The following is a 20,195-nucleotide window of genomic DNA, read 5'->3' as shown; positions in this document are numbered from 1 at the left end:
TGGAGGATGTCGTTTCCCTTTGGGCCATGACTCAGAACACATGCTCACTTTTGAACTGAGGATGAATGCTGCTGACCATCAGCTTTTACAAAGGTTTCTTGAGTTCTGTGGAAGCAATTAAAAACAACAAAAACCAATGCCTGAACCCTGCACAGCAGTGTTTTAACTTTTGCAAAAGTATAGTTCAAAGCTGAAACTTGGAGGGGAGATTTTAAAAGAGAATTTGAAAGGTAATGTCTGCAAAATGCAGACAAGTGGTCACCGAAAGAGAATGATTTACTTGACAGAGACTCTGGTAAACTAGTCCCCTTTCACCGGAGTCATTTCCTTTTCTTTCAGCTTTGCCATAAATTAGATTTAGAGTTTAGAGATACAACATGGAAACTGGCCTTTCAACCTACAGGATCCACACCACCCATCGATCACCTGTAAACTAGTTCCATGTCCTACACACTGGGGGCAATTTACAAAAGCCACATAACTTACAAACCTGTACATCCTTGGAATTGGGGAGGAGACCATAGAAGCCTGAGAAAACCCAAACAGTCACAGGGAGAATGTACAAACAAGACCCCAGGTCAGGATCGAACCTGGGTCCCAAACGCTGAGACGCAGCTGCTCTACCACTGGGCCACTGTGCTGCCTTTCCAGATGATGTCCTTAATGGTGCCTTTAAGTTGCAGCTCTAATTTCTGAACCTGTGCATACTTTGGTATTGGATATCACTGCACTAGAAAACATAGACGCAAGTACAGCAAACAGGCAAACAAAGCAAAAACTGAATAAACGGGAAGGGCACGTTGACAGTGAATTCAGAAAGTATTCAGACACCTTCACTTTTTGCACATTTTGCTACGTTACAACCTTATTTTTAAATGGATTATATTCTTTTTTTTTATCATCAATCTACACCCAGTTTTTGGAACTGGAAGATTAATCAGGATCGAGGGAAAGATGAACGGAGCAAAGTACAGAGAGATCCTTAATGAAACCCTGCTCCAGAGCGTTCTGGACCTCAGACTGGGGTGGTGGTTCACCTTGCAGCAGGACAATGCTTAAGCACACAGCCAAGACAACGCAGGAGTGGCTTTGTGACAAGTCTGTGAATGTTCTTGAGTGTCCCAGCCAGAGCCCGGACTTGAACCCGATCGAACATCTCTGGAGGGACCTGAAAATAGCTGTGCATCGACGCTCCCCATCCAACCTGACAGAGCTTGAGAGGATCTGCAGAGAAGAATGGGAGAAATTACCCAAATACAGGTGTGCCAAGCTTGTAGCGTCATACCCAAGAAGACTTGAGGCTGTAATCGCTGCCAAAGGTGCCTCAACAAAGCACTCAGTAAAGGGTCTTAATACTTATGTAAATGTGATATTTCAGTTATTTCTTTTTAATTACTTTGCAGAAATTTCTAAACACCTGATTTTGCTTTTTTATTATGGGGTATTGTGTGTAGATTGATGATAACAAAAATACTTTCTGAATGCACTGTACATAGATACATAGACAATAGATACATAGACACATAGATACATAAACAATAAGTGCAGGAGGAGGCAACATTCGGCCCTTCGGGCCAGCACCGCCACTCAATGTGATCATGGCTGATCATCCACAATCAGTACCCTGTTCCTGTCATCTCCCCATACCCCTTGATTCCACTAGCCCTAAGAGCTCTACCTAACTCTCTTTTGAATGCATCCAGTGAATCGGCAATGGAGACAATGGTCTTCAGAGGCAGAGAATTCCACAAATTCACAACTCTCTGTGTGGAAAGGTTTTTCCTCATCTATCCCTTACTCTTAAACTGTGGCCACATTTTGCTACATTACAGTTTATATTAAAATGGTTCTGGACTCCCCCAACATCGTGAACATGTTTCCTGCATCTAACGTGTCCAATCCCTTAATAATTTTATATGTTTCTATACTGCCAGTGACAGTGGGAGTCACCTTAAACAGAATATAGCTTTCTCTGAGTGACGTGCTTATGTCAAGTGCACAGAAATTTCTGTAAAACCCTCGATGACGTCAATACTTTTCTAGTCAATTCCATGGCCTTTTTCTTCAAGGATTTGTTAAAATTTTAATTCTCACAAATCTAGAAGGAATGGATGCAAATGTACATTAAATTATAGATTTTTTTTTTTAAAGCGACCACACAATCTATCATATCTCTGCTGGCTGTAAAATACCTCTCCAGTCTTATCCCAATGTTTGTTGTGAAACCTTGTAGATCATGACAAACCAAGTGTGTAGGAAGGAACTGCAGGTGCTGGTTTAAATCGAAGATAGACACAAAATGCTGGAGTAACTCAGTGAGACAGGCAGCATCTCTGGAGAGAAGGAATGGGTGATGTTTTGGGTCGAGACCCTGCTTCAGACTGATCGGTCTGAAGAAGGGTCTCAACCCGAAACGTCATCCATTCCTTCTCTCCAGAGATGCTGCTTGTCCTGCCGAGTTACTCCAGCATTTTATGACACACCAAGTATTCATCCAAGCCTGTACCACCGTTCCAGGTGGTCGGTTTGGGACACCCACCATCTTCTGGGTTAAACAAATGTCTCAACTTCCCTCTGTTCCTTCCAACCACTCCCTTACATCTCCATTCCCTATTTATTGACCTCTCCTCAAGAAAATTAACTAAAGACACTTTATCCACAGAGTTGAAGACAGGTAGGTGGGTGGAGATCTAGCTAATCTGTTTCCTTCACTGTGGCTACTGAGGTAGGTGGAAGCAGAAGTACCAAGACTGAAGTACATATTTTTCGAACTTTAGTTCATGAGATAATAATGCTTCGAAAATGACGACCCACACATATAAAATGTTTATTTTCACACAGGTGAAGTTACTCAATTGTAATAAAATCAGGGGATGCTGGAAATATTCATCTGGTCGGGCAGCATTTGTGAAGTGAGATTATCATTTTGGGTCGATTAACTTTCAATAGATTTGATGAAATAGTGGAGAGGGCAGTCAGGCAGTTGGGGTGGTGGGATATGCAAGGGTAGCCAGCATTCTCGGGGCTCTGGCAACATGGCAGAGTGAAAGTGGCACCATACACTGTCATAGTTATTAATTGTGGAATCTTGCTGATGCACAATCGTAGTATGATCTATAAAGGGTAGCGGTGTAGGAGTCCCGGACTTGCTATTTCTTTGTCCCCACAAAAACATTCCTGTAAGATAGGCTCGTACACCAGATTTTAGAGTACAATTTTTACACCTTCTCCAGTATCTTGGCATCTTTCTTGTGAATTCTTAATTATGCTCTGCTTCAAGTTTAACCAAACATCTTACATTTTTGCAGTCCTCATTTCTTGGATTTTATATTCCTTTGTTCAGATTCTTTCCCTCTGATTGCCTTCATTAACCCATGAATCAGATGGTCTTACATACAGTTTATCCCCAAGCCAACCCGGGTCTCACCTTATCAAATTTATTTATTTTGACTTACCCATCCAATCCATACCCTCTCTGCAACATAAAACCAACTTGTTTTCCCTCTTCCCTGGGTTTATGGCCTAATGCATTATCAATGCAGAATGTTCCATAAAGATATTTATGATTAGATCTGATTATTTTGCTAGAGCTAAACATTGAGGCCATTTATATTTAGGGTATGCCTTGCTGTTTTAAAAAATATCAATTTAAGTCAGTATTCTTCAGTAGCAACAGTGCTCTTCAATACTCTAGATCATTCTCAGGTTGGGATGAGTTGTGTGGCTAACCACCCTCCAAAACACCATTTAACTAACTATTCTCCACATGTGTGTTCTTGTCTATATTGTGGGCTTTCAGCTGTTGCAGGAGTGGAACCTTATCCGGCCCCTCCAGATCACCATTCCAGTGAACTGAGCACACATGTTATCTTGTCATAGTGAGCAAGAACTGCTCAATGAATACTGCACAAAATGCTGGAGGAACTCAGCGAGTGAGGCAGCATCTTCAGAGGGAATTGTACAGATGGCCTTTCTGGCCAGGACTCTTCTATAAACTCTGACCAATCCTCGTAGTCAGAAGAAGGGTTCCAACCTGAAACATTGTCCATTCCCTTCACGGATGCTGCATGTCCCGCTGAGTTTGTTGAACACTTTGAATATAGGACATTATCGCACAAGATCAGGTCTGTGGCCCAAAATGTCTGTGCCGAGCCTGAGGCCAAGACTAACTCTTACCTGCCTGCACATAATCCATACCCCTGCAATCCTTGCATATCTATATGCTTCTATCAGGTCTCCCTGCAACCTCCAGCATTCCAGAGAAAAGAAACCAAGTCTGTCCAACCTCTCTATGTATCTAATACCCCTTAATCCAGGCAGCGTTTGGTAAACCCTCTCGGCACACTTTCCAAAGTCTTCACATCCATCCGGTAATGGAGTGACCAGAGCTGCAAGCAATACTCCAAATGCAGCCTAGCCAAAGTCCTATAAAGCTGCATTTGTGTTTTAATTAAGATTCTAGTATCTGCAGTTTCTCGTGTTTCAAAAAAAAACACTAGACCTACAATGGTTAATTTTCACTGTCAGTTCAGTACAGCACTAAGGGTATAATGTATGATCTTCTAGATGAGATGTTGAGTTGAAACCCCATGAAGATGGAATAATTTTACGACACTAATTTGATGGTGAGCATGGGGGTTTACTTAAATATTCTGAGCCAAAATCCATCACTTAAAAGAACAAAAATAGCTCATCTGATTTTTGCTATGTGTGGGATTTTGCTCGACACACATTGGCCGCAATGTTTCCAGTACTATGAGGGCAAAATATATATTTTTAATTGGATGTAAACTGCACGCTGTGGCGCATTCTTCTTTCTTTACATGGTGTCCACATTTTCTAGATTATCTATCAATGGGAGTCATAGTGCTGCACAGCAAGGCCCTTCTGCCCATCTTGCTCATGCCAACCAAGATATGCCTGCTGCACTAATTCCACCTGCCCGCTTTTGCCCATATCATTCTAAACCTTTTCACTCCATGAACCTGTCCAAATGTCTACCTCAACGACCTTCTCTGGCAGCTCATTCCATATACCCACGATCCTCTGTGTGAAAAAGTGGCACCTCTCTAATCTTTATCCATCTCTAATCTTTTCTCCATCTTGAACCTTTGTCAGAGGTAGCCAGAGATTGGTCTCATGCCCCCCCCCCCCCCCCCCCCTTGCCTCCATTACATTCTGGAACTACATATAAGAAAGTTATTTTAATGAGTCATTACCAGCTTTCTTCCACACTTGAACACAACTGCACCAAAGGAGGCACTGCACTGTCAAAATGTATCTAACAAACCTTTGTTGTGTTTATCCTTTGATGTACTTTATACTAGAAGTAACAACATTCCATTTCTATAGCACTTCTCATGTCTTCAGGATATGCCAAGGCATTTCATCATACAGCGAAATACTTTTGAAGTGCAGTCACTGTTGTAATGGAAAGAGGTCTGGTCAGCAATTTATACATAATAGGGTCTCATAAACACCAAGGAGATAAAAATGGTCAAATAATCTCTCTTGGGCAGTTACAGTTGAGTAATGGATGCTGACCAAGACCATATCCCCTTCTTGCTTTGAATGGTGAAAGAGGGATCATGAAGTCTGACTGTGAACACACATTGTCTTCGAGAATATAGAAAAAAAAAACTACAGATGCAGGTTTATATCAAAGAAAGACACATGGTGCTGGAGTAACTCAGCGGGTCAGGCTGCATCTCTGGAGAAAAAGGATGGATGAGGTTTCGGGTTTGAAGAAGACTCCCGGCCTGAAACATCACTATTCCTCCAGAGGTGCTGCCTGAACCGTTGAGTTACTCCAGCTCTCTGTGTCTCTCTCTTTGATATAAACCTGCATCTGCAGTTCTTTGTTTTTACATTCTTGAAGACACTGTGTGTTCATAAACTTTGATAACCTTGGTTAAACATGGTAACAATGGAATCAGAGAAACCTACAGCACAGAAACACATCCTTTCAGCCTAGTTCACCCATGCTCACCGAGATCCCTACACTAATCCCATTTTCCCACTCAGGTCCAGGGCCAGATTAACATAGTAGCAAAAGTAGCATTTGCTACGGGCCCTGCGCTTTCGAGAGGCCTGCGATAAATGCTTGAAATCGTTAACCCTCTGAGGGACGCTCTGTTGCACGCGGCGCTCCCCAACGGCCACGGTTAGAATGTGTTGCCAACGCCGCGGTTAGAATGTGTTGGTGGCGGGACTGAGCGGTCCAATGGGCAGCCGGCACGTCACCCCCCAACCTCCCAGTCTCCGGCCCTCTTACTCCAACCACCTCCGGCCTCACCCAAACGCCTCACTCCTCCGGACCACTCTGCTCGAATATTGGCCTTGTCTCCCCACACATCCCGGCCCTCTCACTCCTCGCTCATCGGACCCTTTTTCTCAAGTCCCCGGGCCACTTTCAGAACCTCATCACCCCCCACTCCCCCCCCCCCGCCCCCCATCTCTCCCACTGGCACTCCTTCTCCCAACTCCTCCGGCACTCTCTTCCCACTCCTATGGCACTTTCTCCCCCGAATCCTCTGCTGCTCACTCTTCCATCTACCTCCCGCCTGTTCTTTCCCTACCCCTCTGCCCCTTGCTGGGGCCTTCTCTCTCTCTCTCTCCCCACTCCTCCGACTCTCTCCACTCCACTGGGCATCTCTCTCCCCAATCCCCCTTCCCTCTCGCCTCCCAGACTTTCGTCCCTCCAAAGAGCTACTTTTCCAGTCCTCTCTTCTGCCAATCTACCTCCCCCCTTTATTCCCAGTCTTCTGTCTGACTCTGCCTCCTCTTCTCCATCCCACTCTCTCCCCTGCGCATCTCCATTATGCTCTCCCTGTTTCCTCCGAACCTCTTTACCCCACACCTCCCTCCATGCCCCACCCCCCCCCCCCCTCTTCTGGCCTTTACTTTCCATTTCTACAGGCACTTTCCCTCACACATTCAGCCTTTTCTCAGCCCCTACCCGTCCGTACCTCTCTCTCTCTCTCTCCTCTTCTGGCCCATACTCCCAAAATCCTGCGACTCCCTCTCACCCATCCCAAAAACTCGGGCCCTCTTTCTCACCAATCCCCCGGCCTTCTCTCCTCACTTCCTAGGCCCTGTCTCTTCCTCCACTCTTCTACCACCTCCTCTACCCACACCTTGCATGCCTCTCAGCATCCACTGCTCCAGCATTCCCTACCACTACTCCGTCCCTCTCACCCCTATACCTACAGTCCCACATCTATTCACTCCTCCGGCCCTACCTTTTCCACATTCCTCCAGCCCTCCCTGTCTCTACTTCTCTGGCACCCTCGGCTCCCACTCCTCCGGCCCTCTTCTCGCAATCCTCCGTCATTCTCCCCATGGTGGCACACTGGGAGAGTTGCTGCCTTACAGCACTTGCAGCACCGGAGACCCAGGATCCATCCCAACCACGGGTGTTGTCTGTATGGAGTTTGTACGTTCTCCCTGGGTTTTCTCCGAGATCTTCGGTTTCCTCCCACACTCCAAAGACATATGGATTTGTAGGCTAATTGGCCGGGTGTATGTGTAAAATTGTCCCTAGTGTGTGTGGGGATCGTTGGTCAGTATGGACGGTGGGCCGAAGGGCCTGTTTTCACGCTGTATCTCTAAACTAAACCCCTCCATCACACACTCTCTGAGAGTCCCCTATTAGGCCCACGGGCTGCTGTAGGCCCCAACACTGTAGGCCCGGACAGTGTAGGCAATCGTTTACGGAGTTCGGGGAGAGGGGCCGAGTGTGTTCGGGGAGCGGGGCCGAGTGTGTTGGGGGCAGGGCCGAGTGTGTTCGGGGAGCGGAGCCGAATGTGTTCACCGAACAGAGGTTGTAGCCCACCTCCCGGCCTGGGCAGCCATCATTGGTGGTGCGGGAGCTCGTGGCCGCTGGCTGGGTGAGGTCACGTGGGGCGCATCCACGTGGGGCACATCACCTTGTCCCGTAATTAAGGCCCCTTTATAACATACTAGACCAAGTGGACCCGTTGGGCCCATTCCTCATAGAGGGGGGACAGGGAAGGGGAGAGGGTGTGACTGAGTGAGCCCTGGATCCAAAGCCTCTCCTGCATTGGTATAGCACCCTCAACCCCCCCCACTCAATCCCCTTCCTCCCCCCACTGACCCACTCCATCCCCCCTACACACCCCACTTGCCCTTCCCCTTCCCCTGCCCCTCCCCTGCCCCCACCCATAGACAGACGATGCTACGGGCCCCACACTAGCTTCACCCAGCCCTGCTTAGGTTCCATGCAGGAGAGGGCTATTGCAAGCTTAACTGATAGTTCTCCCCTGTTTTGAGAACCATCAAAATCCATGCTGACTGCAGGTGAAGGTGCAGCCAAATAATCAAAAATATTGGGGAAACAATTAAAGTTAAGCAATTTTTTTAATTAAAAAATTAACTGTAAAAAAAAAGTTACGCATCTAAACAGTAGCAGATAATTAAAACCAATTGCATTTAAATCAACTCAGTTTAATTAAAAAGAAGGCAAATTGCCTCAGTCTATAATCTTTACTTCCAATTGAAATAAATGGACCTGTGGGATTAACCTGTCTCCGGCACAATGAACAAAAGCCGGGAAATCTGCAAACGTTGCACTCCCCCCTCCTACTGAAATTCCTGATCAGCACATTCGTAATTCTCCCACAGTAGTTCATCGGCCATCGGTCCTTTGTCCAAGGGCCCTGTGCTTCTGCCCAGTTATGCAGGCAATGTACAACTTTTGCAAGTAGAAGTGGTAGCTGTGAATCTAAAGATTTGAGCTCATGTTTTTGTTTACAAACAGAAAGAAGTCTCACAGATGGTTCTTAAATCCTCCAACCATAAGGTCAGCATATTTATTTTCAGCCTTCCAAGCTGGTTGACTATTTTCTGGCATGCTTGCATAAATATTCAAATTGGCTGGCCTTTTATTGTTTATTTCCAAAATGTCAGTGCATAGAATCCTTTTTTAATTAAAAAAATAGCAAATTAGAGAGTGCTGTGATACAATAGTAGCAAAATGCCAATGTACATTTCCTGTAATAATATATATTGCAGTTTATTTTCTCTCTTGCACTCCCTGTTGTACTCATGTATTGCCTGAACAGTATTAAAACCATTGTTTTTCAGAAGAAGGGTCTCGACCCGAAACGTCACCCATTCCTTCTCTCCCGAGATGCTGCCTGACCTGCTGAGTTACTCCAGCATTTTGTGAATAAATCGATTTGTACCAGCATCTGCAGTTATTTTCTTACATCACCTATTCATGTTCTCCAGTAATGCTGCCTAACCTGCTACCTGCTGACATACTCCAGCACTTTGTGTCTATTTTTTGTAAAACAGCATCTGCAGTTTTTCTTGTTACCAATATGTCACATTCCCTTTTCTGCTGGGTTTTACATCTCAGTCATTTGTTTCAGATGGGCACCAAGCAAGAAGAAAACAAATAATGATAATTTCTTCCGGAATGGTTAAAATCTATAGCAAAATCCAAGATCATCTTGACTGGTAGAGAGTGTGATCAGTTGTGAATTTGAGCAATGGTATAAAATAATGCACTTTGAAAAATCACCTGAGTGCAGCAGCTCAGTCTGATCCAGGAATCTTTAATAATGGGAATTGAGGAAGTGAATTAAACATGCTGAAGATAGCTGGTGAGTTTAGGATCAAAGCAATCCCCTGCTGCAATTATCCTCTACCCCAGCCTCTGAGTTCGGGTTGGGCAGCATTACTGTCGAAGACGTGCCCTGAGAACACACTGACTGGAGACAAAGCTGGGGGGGGGGGCAACAAGGGGAGGGGGGGCAACAAGAGGAAGGGGGGCAACAAGGGGAAGGGGGGGCAACAAGGGGAAGGGGGGGCAACAAGGGGAGGGGGGCAACAAGGGGAAAGGGGGGCAACAAGGGGAAGGGGGGCAACAAGGGGAGGGGGGGCAACAAGGGGAAGGGGGGGCCACAAGGGGAAGGGGGGGGGGGGTTGTGGGGGTAGAATAAAGCATAAGACCATACAAATTGGGAGCAGGAATCACCCCCCCCCCCCCTCAAACCTACTTCAACGTTCAATGATATTGTGGGTAATTTGATTGTAATCTCAGCATTTCCATTCACCCCCAGTAACCTCATCTTCTGAGTTAATTAAAAGTTAGATAATGTTCCACTGCAGTATTTATGTCTCCCTTACCAGAAGACATCAACAGACTATTAAGGTTGCAGTAAGCAATTAGAATAATAAAAATTAACAACAAATATGTAATTAAAAGCACATCAAAACAAGGGAATTAAAAGAAATGCTCATTTTATCATTCTCTGACTAATTTCCAGTCAAAAGAGAGGAATCCAGTGAAGGAGTGGAGTGGCAGCTGTTAATCAACATTTCCCTGAATGTCAACAGGCAACATTAGTTTGGGAGGAACTTTGCTTTCATCTTTTTCAGCCCTTTATTATTGCCTCAGTCCTTTAATTCAGTTGCAATTATTTGTGATCTACTGCACTTCCTCACTCACAGTAATAGTTCAGCTACCATCCTTTGCTCTCTGAGATACTTTCTCGGTTTCTTTGTGTGAATAATGCTTTGTAAGTGCAAATTGTTCAGGTTGATGAGTTTTTGATTTAAACATTAAAATACAATATTTTGACTAATGTGGGAGTGTTGCTCTATCAGGATTCTGACGCACAGTCATGTGTTGATAAAATCAGACATCAGAAGTCAAAGTATTGTGCGTAATATTAATGGACTTGTTCAGATGTTCCTGTTGTTTTGTATCAAAGTTTCTTTAACAACACTTTGAACTGGCAAGTGGATTATTAAGAGGTTATTGAATGTTGATCCAAATGGAAGGATTCTTTGCTAAGTGCGTATGTGTTTTGCAGTAATTGATTGTGCTGTTAACCATTAGAAAAATGCTACTGATTTATGACTTCAGTTACTGGAAACCTTAAAAAGGGAATAAATTGGGTATCTCCTGAAAGCAGCAGTAGGGATTGAGGTTCATCATAATCCTTGCCGTTAATAAATACCTTAAAGGGCGTGTCCCACTTAGGCGATTTTAAGGCGACTGCCGGCGACTAGGCTGTCACCGACAGTTCGCCGTGGTGTCGCGGGCATGATCGTGTGGAGTCTTCCAAAAATCGTTGGGGATCTCGGCGCGTCGCTGAGAAATCATCTGGTTTGAAATTTCTCGGACAGCTGGCTTGTCGGCAGGTATCGTTGCTTATTGCGGGCGCTGTCGCATGCTGTCCCCAGGTTTGATAGGTTCTCTAAGATGCATTTAGAAGCACATAATATTAAAATAAGTAGTCATTTCAAAATACCATAAAATGCTTGTGTTTAACGAATTTATTTACCGTCAGGACATTTGACAGGTAGATTGGAGGCGACAGTTTGACGGTCAGGTAAGCGTGGGAATTTTTGCGATGTTTGTGGCCATCAGCCATTACATTTAAAGTGGGCTCCAAACCCAGATATGCAACCTAGAAACCAGATATGCATCCCCCTTACATTTTCAAAGAATGCCCACACACTTTTCACAAAAATCCACTTAACCACTTTTTAAATTTTTTTTTTATACAGCTATTAGTAAACTGGAAGCAAATCCAGTTTATGCCTTGTTACAGTGAAGCTTGGTTTTTAAGTAACCCATACAAGGTGTTATAGTTCAAAACTCTCAAGTACTTACCGACTTGTCTGATTTCAGCGAAAATCAGGACACCGGAGAAGCATTGACAGCGTGGGAATTTTTGCGATGTTTCTGAAGACGCTGTAATCTCGACCTGACTCGGCATTGTCGTGGTTATTGTCGTCGGGTAAAAGAAAATTTTGGCGATCTGCTACGACTTTGACAGTCGCCGGCAGTCGCCAAAAAAATCGCCTAAGAGGAACAGGCCCATTAGTTACCTTGATGTTCAGTTGCATTTTTATTCAATAGACAAGCATTCACAAAATATGAGTGAATTAAATTCATATTATGATTAATTATCAACCTTTACTTTTGTTCTACTTGTCAGGAATCTTTCTGCTTGAGACAAAGTTCGAACAAAAGATTTGTTTTTTGAGCCATCTTCTGATGGTGAATTCCTTGCATTTTGCCCATTATTCTTCTGAACCACGTACGAATTAGGAGCTTGAGTAGACTGTTTGCCCCCTGAAGCCAGCCTCATCATTCAATGATATCCTAGCTGATCCTCTGCCTCTATGTTCCTTTACAATCCTTTATCCCTTGATTCTTTAAATGTCCAGAGATCTACTAGTCTTGGTTTTGAACACAGTGATTGCCGGAGCTATCACTATCCTCTGGAGTAAAGAATTTTGAAGATTTATTAAACTCTAAGTGAGGTAACTTCTCACTTCAGTTTTAAATGGCTTACCAATTACTTTGATTCTGTGAGTACTAATTCCAGACTCTTTCAGCAGGGAAACGTTCTCTTGACCACCACTCTGTCAAGTCTACATTTCACTGAGACCACCTTTGACTTTTCCAAATTCTACATAATCGAGCCTTGATTGATTCAATTTCTTCCCATCTGACAGACCTAACATGTCTGGAATCAGTCTGGTAAATCCTTGCTGCAATGCCTCTCAAGAAAGTATACTCTTTTTATGCAAGGGCCCCAAACCTGCACACAGTGCTCCTGGTCTGGTCTTACAAAGCCCTGTACAATTATTCTAATCAGTTTAACAGAAATCTTATTCACATTTGGGGAAGCATTTTAATAGTAACCTTGCCTATTATATAATCATTTTACATAAGACTGACGATATCAGAGAAATGTGAAGCTAAAATCGGATAGCCAATTGTCGAAGAATTTGCCTCCCATTACCACAATGCCACATGTAGAGATGTTGTTGCAACAATTCCATCATTGATTAAAAGGAAGAAAATTCTTGCATTGCCATGCCAAAGTGTTGAATGCTTCATGTGGTGAATTTCTTTGCAATGTATTGATTTTATTGGCTGAAAAGTAATAAAGGTCATCGGGTGTAAGTCCATATAAAGGTTTCCTATTCACCCTTCTGGATGTGTATCTGCATCAAAATGATATGTTTCTTCTCATCCCATTCCTGAATATAAAGACTGTAGTGGCCTTACGCCTGTCCGTCACGTAACGAGGGGGCTGACCCAAGGAGTGGCCTGATCCGCCACAAGACGATATTTTCATACTTTGATATAAATGAAAGTTTGGATCTGTTTGCCCAGCACTGACACTCATGCCTATGAAGCAAAAGGTTTTGGGTTCAATTCCTACTCATTGGATTTCAGTGCAAACTTTACACTGATGATTAAGAGCAGTATGAAGGGAGTGTTTCGCTGTCAGAATCATAGAGCTAACAGCTAAGGAGGCTGAGAAAACAAACCCTTCAGCTCAATTTATCCCTGCTGATCAAGTTGTCATTCTGGCATTGTACCATCTGCTTGCATTTGGTCCACATCCCTCCAAACCCTTTTTATCCATATATCTGTCCAAATGTATTTTTAAAGTCATAATTGCATCCACATCTATGGCTTCCTCTGGCATATCATTCTCGATACAGACCACCCTCTGTGAAAATGGTGCCTCTGAAGTCCCTCTTAAATCTTTCCCTTCTCAGCCTAAGACTATACCATCCAGTTTTTATAATCCTCTATCCTGGGAAAAGACTGGGCAATTACTTTATCTATGGCCCTCGTAATTTTGTAGTGCTTCAATGAGGTCACTTCTCAGCCTCCTACGCTCCTTAGACTGCACATTAATCTAAGATCTGTATGCACATTCAGTTGATTGTAACAACATTCAATGGTACTATTTGTCTTGGCTTGCACCACAAAAGACATAATTTATCTCCTTGACATTTGTGGAACCTTGCTATCTCAAAATTGGTTGAGGCATTCCCTCTCCATTACAAAAAAATTGCAGTGTAAAAATTAAATAAGTGGCTGATGATATATCTGGAGTGTTATGAGGTGCTATAAAATGGATTTTTTTTCCGTCTGAAATATGTTGACCTCCCAGACTGCATTGGAAATGTGTCTCTGAACGATGTTCTACTTCTCTTTCAGAGTATCGGTGCACAGCACAGTGCCTAATGGCTCAGTTGTGGTGAAAATATCCCTATCCAGCCTAAGGCCAGACATTTATTATTATATAGAAAATGTGCTAATATATCTGTTTTGTTTAAGTGAGCACTGCAATATATTGACGATTGTCTCGAAAGTATTTAAAATTTGTGCTTTAGTATTTTAATGTAAAATATTTGAAACAACTTCAGGACAATATTTATTATACATCATTACATATTTTTCAGTTACACAAATATTATTGCATGAGCAACTTCATGAATCTGGTACAATTACAATACTTCAAAGATTCTTTCTGCTTTCATAACTGGTCGAGGATAGCCAGGTATTTAAAATTTGCTTTACAATTCATCCAGTGCCTTGATTGCAGATCAAATTAGATGGTAATAATGTATGAGAAATTTGACCTTAGCATTGGTATATTACTGTGCAAAACTTTGTTTGCATGTATACCATCTAGTTTCCTGAAGTCATTAACCAGCTCCTTCATCTTGCAGACATTGAGAGAGGTTATTGTCTTGACACTACGTTACTGGGGGATGAGGTGGTGTATACACTCCGGTCATCAATGGTGCTGGTGGAGAGCATAAATATCACTTTGAAGCTACAGTCAAAGGAAACACACCAATGCTTCTAATTCCTCAGAAGACTAACAAAGTTCGGCATCTCTCCAATGACTCTTACCAGCTTCTATAGATGTTCCATAGAAGGCATCCTATGGAGATGCAACGAGGCTTATACTCGCTGGAATTTAGAAGACTGAGGGGGGATCTTATAGAAACATATAAAATTCTTAAGGGGTTGAAGAGGCTAGATGCGGGAAGACTGTTCCCGATGTTGGGGAAGTCCAGAACTAGGAGTCACAGCTTAAGGATAAGGGGGAAGTCTTTTAGGACCGAGATGAGAAAACATTTCTTCACACAGAGAGTGGTGAGTCTGTGGAATTCTCTGCCACAGAAGGTAGTTGAGGCCAGTTCATTGGCTATATTTAAGAGGGAGTTAGATGTGGCCCTTGTGGCTAAAGGGATCAGGGGGTATGGAGAGAAGGCAGGTATAGGTTACAGAGCTGGATGATCAGCCATGATCATATTGAATGGCGGTGCAGGCTCGAAGGGCCGAATGGCCTACTCCTGCACCTATTTTCTATGTTTCTATAGCTTGGTTTAGCAACAATTCTGCTCAAGACGGTAAGAAATTCCAGGTGGATGCAGCCCTCATCATCACAAAGAACAGCCCTGCCCCGCCCCCCCCCCACCCCATTCCATTGAATCTGTCTACACTTCATCTATCTACACTTCATGCTGCCTCAGGAAAGTGGCCAACATAATCAAGGACCATTTACGCACTGGTCATTCCCTCCTCCCCCACTTCGTCAGACGGAAAATACAAAAGCCAAAAGGTTTCACCAGATTCAGGAACAGCATCTTCACCGCTGTCATCACACTACTGGACAATCCCCTCATAAATTAAGTGCACTCCCGACTCTTAATCTACCTCACTGCAATGGAATTTTTAATCAGTACTTTCTCTCTGGTGTAACACCACATGCCGCACTCTGGATGGTAGTCACTTGCTGGAACTAGCAACAAAGCTGGTCTTATTAAGCCTAATTGTTTTGTTTCAGCTATGTGAGTCCAATAACATCCTGCAAGACTGTAGCTTCAGTCTTCAACAGAGATCATTCCAGGCAATAAGTGGTGTGAGAGGGCAGCAATCCTGCTGTTAACAAACAAAGCAAACTTGTTAACAACCAGAATCAGCAATGGCAATTATGAAATCCCACTATAAATAAATTGGTAATTACAGCATAATTATTTGCTAATTAGTGAAAAGGATGCAGTGAGTTGCAGTGAGTTGCATCGTGTAATCAGCTCATTTCTGCACTTAGCAAATAAATGAAGACTTTTCAAAATGAATTTGCAACAATGATTTTTACTGCTGTTTTATATATGGGATATAAAAAATGTGATTTTGAAACCAATGTTAGAAACATTAAAAATACATTGGTAAATTTCAAATATTATAAAATAATCTACATAGCCTCATTGTTCCACTCCAAAAATGCATTGTTATTAATAGGCCGAGTTGACAGTTTTTGCTATAAATACTTTAAAGTGATGTTTCATGTTCACTCCTTGGGGTTGCAAAGATTTTACAATCCCACATACAGGAGCAGAGGCTAAGGAAAGGCCAGTTGATTTCCTGGGGCATTGTTCAATACCAAAGCAAGAATGATCAGAAAGATTTTTCTGTCCTTGAACCTGGAACTATTGGCTTCACCTTGTCATCCTACTAGTCTCACTGGCGTCCTGCTTAGTTTTAAAGTTCATATCCCCTTATATCTTTTCCACAACCAATAATGGACCACCTTTCCTTGAAAGGCTCCACCTTTCCTTGATCATTGGTGCTGGCTTTGATTTACTCTTTTCATACCTTTCATACATTTATTTGCTCTTTGTACCTTTTCATACCACTAGTTTCCCTCTCTCCTGACTTTCAGTCTGAAGAAGGGGCTTGACCCGAAACGTCACCTATGCCTTTTCTCCAGAGGTTGAGTTACTCCAGCATTTTGTGCTTATCCTATGGATTAGATCCAGGAAAATCTTTTTTTTTTTTTTTCTTTCCCTCACTCATCCCTCCCCTCTCCATCCCCACTCTCTCTCCTCAACTCCTTGCTATTACTTAATATGTACAGTAAACTCTCGTTTTACCATCCCTTTATAACAGATTTGGGATATAGAGGACGGAACTGCCAATCCATCCCTGGCACGCACCGTCTCCCCGGCCGTTTAAGAGCCCCGGCCTCTGATGCCACCACCAAATTGCAAGATGCACCAGCGAATGCTTCTTCACCGACCGCACGGTCCAGTGGCTCGGCTGTTGTTGTGGCTCACGCTGTAGCCCCATGAGGTCAACGCTTTCTTAAGGCAACTGCTCGGTCACCGTGGGGCTCCCTCCCCTCTCACCTGTTGCTGCTTCTTGCTGTCAGCTCCCCACCCGACCACTGCCACCACCTCCTCCCTTCACTCTGTCCACTTTTCTCGCCCCCCTCCACCCCACCACCTTCTCCTCCTTCACCCTCGGAGTCACTGACATGCTCCACCTTGGAATCGGCAGCAGGTGAGAGGGGAAGGAGCCCCACGGTGACCGAACGCTTATTGGTGTTGGCAGTGCCTGAGAAAAGCACTGTCCACAGGGGCTACAATGTGAGCCACATCATGTGTGAACCAGTGAAGAAGGGTTCATTGGTGCAAACCAGCGGCATCAACACCTAGTGTTAAAGTGAAATGACACAAAGTGCTGGAGTAACTCAGCAAACTGAATCAGACTAAAGAAGGGTCCCGACTTCACCTATCCATGTTCTCCAGTGATGCTGCCTGACCTGCTGCTGTTCTACCACTTTGTTTCTCTTTTGTTTATTGACCATCACCTGCAGTTCTTTGTTTCAAGGAAATACAATAATAATACTTTTCTCGCTATAACGAACAATCGGCAATTATTGACATTATAATGAGGGTTTGCTGTACTTATCTAGTTCTGTATTTCAAAAGTATATTTTGATATGTTGTCAGGTTTGTCTTTGAGTATTATCAATTATTTTTATTTGAAATGTTGCCAATGGTATCTATTGTTTCTTTGCTGAATTCTTTTTGCATTTCTCTCATTACCTGCTTCAATTCACATTCCTTTACTCATTGAACTCTGTATACATCTTCTGCCTCAGTGGTGCAATGAATCCAACATATACTGAAAGCTGAAGTTCAGGACCTTCACAAAGTAAACTGGGGAATTCTGTACCGTCGCTAGATGAGTAAAAATAAAATGATTGAGGTTAAGGGGAGCCTTGATTTAACAGTGGATTGTAACCTGGCTCTCGTTCTGAAATAGCTTACTATTGATTTTTATTTAGGATCATATCATAGCAAATATAATGAATTTTACATAAGCATGTATAGCTTACGTCTTTTGCCATTTATATGTCCAACCAAACAGAATTTATAGTGCTACACCCATCGTAAAACGATAAATGTGTTTGCTGTACGTTGTAAATTATGTAATTAAAAAGGTGTTGTGCAATGTGAAACAAACAGCGGTGTTGTGTCTATCTCTGGCATGTCCTTCAGTAAGTTACTCCACTGTGTGCATTTCTAGACACCACATTACTGGAAGGGTTTGTCTGCAAGTTGGAGAAAATAAAGAAGATTTAAGAGGAGGCTTTCCAGAAAAATTGGGATAGGCTGCAAGTGTTATCTATGGACCAAAGGAGAGCAGGGCGTGATTTTGTGGCATATAAAATGATGAGATGTCTTGGTAAAGTAAATAAGAAGGATCGCTTTCTGGTTAGAAGGAAGGCTTTGATCAGCAGATATCGATTTCAACAGTTAGAGTTTAGAGGGGAGTTGAGGAAATGTCCTCTATCCGAGGCAGTGGTGCTTTCCCCCTGACAAGGTGGTTGTGGTAGCACGTTTGAAGGTGCATGAGTTACGAGCTGACTAAAGCTGGTAAGTGGCATTTAGGCTGGAGAGCTCTTTTGTGGCCAACACTCACAAATGGCTGAGTGCTCAATTTCCACATCCCAACCTTTATGCTTATTTATTCCTTCAAACCTACCTTTGTGCAGGGAGTGTGAGGTCAATGTGTTCATGCACCAAGTTTGGTCCTGCCCTGTGCTGCCCACATAATCATTATCATCTGTCTGATATCTGCAACTCAAATAAGTGAACTCAACACTTCAGCCTCTCCAGCCCTTGCCAAAGATTCACCAACCTTTGGGTAAAGAAATATCTCCTCATTGTAATCCCCTTTTTCTGAGACTGTAATGCGTGATGTTAGACTCCATAGCCAGCGGGAACATTTTCCCTGCACCCATTCTGTGGAGCTCAGTTAGAAATTTGCACATTTCCTTCTCTTATTTTTCTGAACTCCAGGGAATACAGTCATAGACCACTTTAACCCTCCTCAAACCGTATTCCAATCTAATATATCTTTGTTGCACTTTCTCTATGACAAGTATATCCCTTCATAGGAAGGCGATCAAAACTGTACACAGTACTCCACGTGTGGTCTCTCAATACAATGCATGCAATTGCAATAGGACTTCCTTATTTTATTTAAATTTCCTCATAATAGACCACTCTCTGGGTGAAGTAGATCCCTGCATCCTCTTTGTATTCTCTGTACCTTCCATCCTGCCTAGTTTACTGCCATCAGCCAATTTCGACATTTGGTTCCACTATGATATGGAATGTGAATACTGGGGCCAAAACATTAGTCACAGCCTGACAACCTGAGAAGCTTTAGTTTCTCAGTTTGTGGAAGAAAAGTTGAATGGCCCACAAATGTCGAGCGGAGCAGCTGGTAGAACTGCTAGCTCACATGCCGGGAGACACGGGTCGATCCAGGTGCTGATAGTATCCTCCCTGTGACTAGACTGGTTTCCTCCAGGTACTCCAGTTACCTCCCACATCCGAAAGATGTGCGGGTTTGTAGGTGAATTGGCCTCTGTAGAATTGCCCCTTATGTACAGGGAGTGGATGAGAAAGTGGGACAACAATGAGCTAGTATGAATGGGTGATCGACAGTCAGAGTGTACTCAGTGGGTCGAAGGACCCGGTGCCATGCTGTGTCTCTGAACTGAATGATACTCAAGTTCCATACATTCTCAGCACATTAGGCAGCATCTGTGACAGCGAAATAGCTAACATTTCAACTTGGTGGAATTCCATCCGAACTGTGAATACAGATGAACAGATCTTTAGTTGCTGAGAAAGTGATGTGGGTTTTGGGGAGTGGAACAAAAAGGACAGTAAAAAAAGTGGGAAGGGGGGAGTAGCAAGAAGATGATGAAATGGTAAAAAAGATTAAATGTTCAAGACAAAAGAGCATGGCTCTAGAACACACGGCCAATCTGCAGGACGCTGAATCTGAAATCACCAAAGAAAAATATTACGCATGCTGGAAATCTGAAAAGAAAAAAGGAAAAAATAGATGTGAGATGCCGGGACTGTTTTTTGGAGAAGAGAGGGCTGAAGGGAGATTTGAGAGATGTATATAAAAGAATGAGGCATTTGGAGGTTGGGCATAATGCAGTGCTCCCTTTAGTGGAGGGGTTGAGGACAGAAGGTTATAAATATAAAATTAAGAGGAAAGCAATTTTAAAAAATCTTCA

This window comes from Rhinoraja longicauda, chromosome 16, assembly GCF_053455715.1.
Source record: "Rhinoraja longicauda isolate Sanriku21f chromosome 16, sRhiLon1.1, whole genome shotgun sequence".
In the NCBI taxonomy this organism is placed as follows: Eukaryota; Metazoa; Chordata; class Chondrichthyes; order Rajiformes; family Arhynchobatidae; genus Rhinoraja; species Rhinoraja longicauda.
This window is presented reverse-complemented; position numbering follows the sequence as displayed.